Source organism: Nannospalax galili, unplaced genomic scaffold (assembly GCF_000622305.1).
Source record: "Nannospalax galili isolate Female #2095 unplaced genomic scaffold, S.galili_v1.0 scaffold46, whole genome shotgun sequence".
In the NCBI taxonomy this organism is placed as follows: Eukaryota; Metazoa; Chordata; class Mammalia; order Rodentia; family Spalacidae; genus Nannospalax; species Nannospalax galili.
In genome coordinates, this window is record NW_008355790.1 from 4,173,748 (window position 1) to 4,177,348 (window position 3,601).

The 3,601-nt window shown below is 38.8% G+C and overlaps 1 protein-coding gene across 7 annotated transcripts in view; it reads right to left on the minus strand.

The window, feature by feature from the left end:
- Positions 1–3,601, minus strand: part of Fat1 (FAT atypical cadherin 1) — a 133,035-nt gene that overhangs the window by 124,750 nt on the left and 4,684 nt on the right. The window lies entirely within an intron of this gene.

The window sequence follows — 3,601 nt, forward strand, 5'->3', positions numbered from 1 at the left end:
AAAAAAATTACCTTTAAAAAAAAAATAAGACCTCATCCTCTAAACTTCCAGCATGAATGACTACAATGAGTCCAACACTCAAGCCCCAACCTTGCAGATACCTTGGAAACATCTTGAACTACCACCAGATCTAAGTTAGACAGCCTTTTCCCCTCAATTCCCACTGAAAAATAACACCCTAAGTCACTGCATTTTCCAAGTTCAATGTTACCTTTAAAAAAAAAATAAGACCTCATCCTCTAAACTTCCAGCATGAATGACTACAATGAGTCCAACACTCAAGCCCCAACCTTGCAGATACCTTGGAAACATCTTGAACTACCACCAGATCTAAGTTAGACAGCCTTTTCCCCTCAATTCCCACTGAAAAATAACACCCTAAGTCACTGCATTTTCCAAGTTCAATGAAAGAGTTTTAGTAATTCCCCATATCACTCAAATTTGCAATGTAAGAGATCAAGCCGAAAGGAAGAGGCCAAAAGACATACAATATGAAATTTGGCCCCAGCTCTGTCACTATCCAACTGAGTGAAATCAGGGAAGTTACTAGATCCTGTGGACTCAGTTTCCTTGAGAAACTAAGTTGAACTGAAGTCCTTTCAGGCCCTTGCCCTCCTTGTCTCAGTCCCTCCCTCTTCTCCTTCCCCTAAGTGATCTTTTATTCCTATCTGTCAAACTTCCATTTATAAAAACTTACCTACACTTGTTATTTTTCTGAATTTCTCAAAACTGTCCCCTTTCCATCTCTGCTGCTATGACCTAGTTCATAAATGTATTTATTCAGACATGCATTTTGTCTTGGAATTCCTACTTTCTGACCCCATCGTACTGAGTCTATTCAAACCCCTTTGTAATAGGATTCCTTGGTTTGAAAATATTTCATATTTCCCCTTTGCCAGCAGATTTGGTATATACTTTTTTAAAAAAATCTTAATTTTAATTATGTGCACATGTATGGGTATGTGCACAGGAATGCAAATGCCAACAGAGGGCAGAGGCATTGGATTCCCCCCAAAGCTGGACTTATAGACAGTTGCAGGCCTCCAGATGTGGGTACTGAGAACAGAACTTGGTTGTCCTCTACAAGAGAAGCAAGTGATCTTAACCCCTGAGCAATCTCTCTGGCTTGATTCGGTGTATTCTTAATAGGTTTGTGTAAAGAATTTTGATACTTTGACCTCTGCTTACTTTTCTAGTCTAACCCCAGTACTACTTTTTTCAAAGCAAATGGGTATGCTTTCTCATAGATTTTCCCAGTAGAACCAATCTGTCTTGAGCCCCTGGCTTCAGGGGTTCTAATCTAATACAACAGCTGTACCTCTTCCCTTCTGAAAGAATGTAATTGTAACTATTCCGTTTTTCCTGCCTTGACCTCTCAAACACAGCTTAGTCACGTCACCTTTTTCTTCAACATTTCCTTGTTTTCATATCCTTAACCTTTGCCCCATAAAAACTATCCTCCATGTCTTCACAAGCCAGTTTCTGTCACTGTCATTTACTGTTCTGTGTTCTTCCCTAACCAAAAAGATAGCTCATAGGTCAAGCGAAAGCAAAATGAAAGAAGCACTGGTGATAGACTAGCCAAAGCTTTTGTTTTCTTATGGATATGGTACACTCATATCTTCGGTCTCTTTTCCCTCCAGTCATCAAACCACAGTCAAGCCACATAACCTACAACCTGCTTGGCACTGTCATTTTCTTACCTTGAATTATTTCCTCCTGACCCATTTCCCCCCCTCAGGAGGAACTCATCCTAATCTAGGTATCCCAGGTGCTCCACCTTGCTCACATATTACCATGTACTATGTGGACCCTAATGGATCTCTTACTACTCGGGACTGACTTATACTTCTCCCTCACTCTACTTACTTGTTCACCCCTGTACAGTCTGCTAAGCCCAATGTTTGCAGAAAAGACCCAAAGCTGTTGAACTGGTGAATGGACAGACAGATAAAGGGCTAAGAATAGAAGCCAAGATTAAACAGGGGAGGGAATATGGAAAAGAGAGTATAAGAGAACTTCCATCCCTCTTAAATTCACAGAAATTTCAAGCACAACCTCTAGGCCAGCATCAACGCTGCAGATGATGGCTCTTTAAATGGTTCTTAATTTCCAACTGGCCCAAAATGAGGTCACCAGGCACTAGAAAATGCCTCAGAACTAACTACAAATGATGCCACATCAGTGCCTGCAGTGCAGCCCTTGTCACAAAGCTCCATGCTTTAAAAACACTCTATGGAGGACAAAGATTAAATAATGACTGCATTTCATAGAGGGCTTATGCAAGCCATTTAAGCAATTAATATATTTATCTCCATATATACAGGGAAGCCTTGGGATTAAGCAAGAATTTCAGAAGTATTTGAATTTGGAACTTTTCAGGAAGAGGTAAGTTTAAGAAAAACTTGAAAATATGCAATATTCAAAACCTTAACAACACATTCTTTAAGTAAATACCTCTCTCATAAGAGAAGAAACAGCAACTTTCTGATCTTAAATGATGTTATATTATCCAGTTTGAAAATGCTTTTCCAGGGTCTAAGATAAACTGACATCTGCAAACTGAACAATTGAGACTATTACAAGATAGAACTTGGTTTTCATCAGCTACATAATTTGTTCAAATGAAAACTTTCCTACTGCAAATTCCCACTTTTAACAAAGGTCCTTCAGGCTACAAACCAGCTAGCTACCTGGATGGCCTTTAATGCAACAGTGTGCCAGTTAGATTTGGTTTAGTAAGTCTATGCAACATCAGGCAGACCTAAGTAGAAAACAACTAGTAGCAAACTTCCTAAGAGTGTTAAATAGATCCCTAAGATCCCTTTCACTTCTAACATTTAAAAAACGTGTTCTCCAAAGGCGGCTAGAGTTGAAGCTAAACATGTACCCTAGAAGTGGGGTAGGACATGGATTTAACTGATCCACTAACACATGATGGGAACCCAACCAAAACACTTACAGACACTACTTAAAAGATAGAAATGAATTCCCAAGTGGCCCAAATGACTTTATGACGTTCTCTAAGGACCTCCCACCTCCCTTCAGTGACAAAACAAAAACAAAAACAAACAAAAAACCCACCACAAAAACCTTTCATTCAAGATGTAAATTTTTCAAGAAATGCACACACACAAAGACAAACTTTTAAACAACACTTACACTAAGCTTGATAAAAGTCACTTGGGGCACAACTGAGGGTTGTATCCATTTTTAAAATTCCTGTTTTAGATATATGTGTATCTTAAAGCTTAAACATATAGCAAGGAAACAGATAATTCCAACTGGGAGATCAGAACAGTGTTCTCAAGTCACAAAAAAACCAAGAATGAAGCAGCAAACTGCAGAAATCTTTCCATGGGCCCAACAGGATGTGTTGGGTAGTACAGCTGAGACTGAAAGATTAACGTGACAATTGCCTAGTGCTCAGTTTCACCACATGGAGATATGGTCTTAAACTAAATACTGAATATCTGAAGCATCCAAAGTCTGCTTTCGAGAAAGACAAGCTATGTGCCTTTTTAATCTTTTCTGACTGTAATAGTCTTGGCAAACACCCGGCTTATATATATATATTTATTAAATATTTTATGTAATTTGT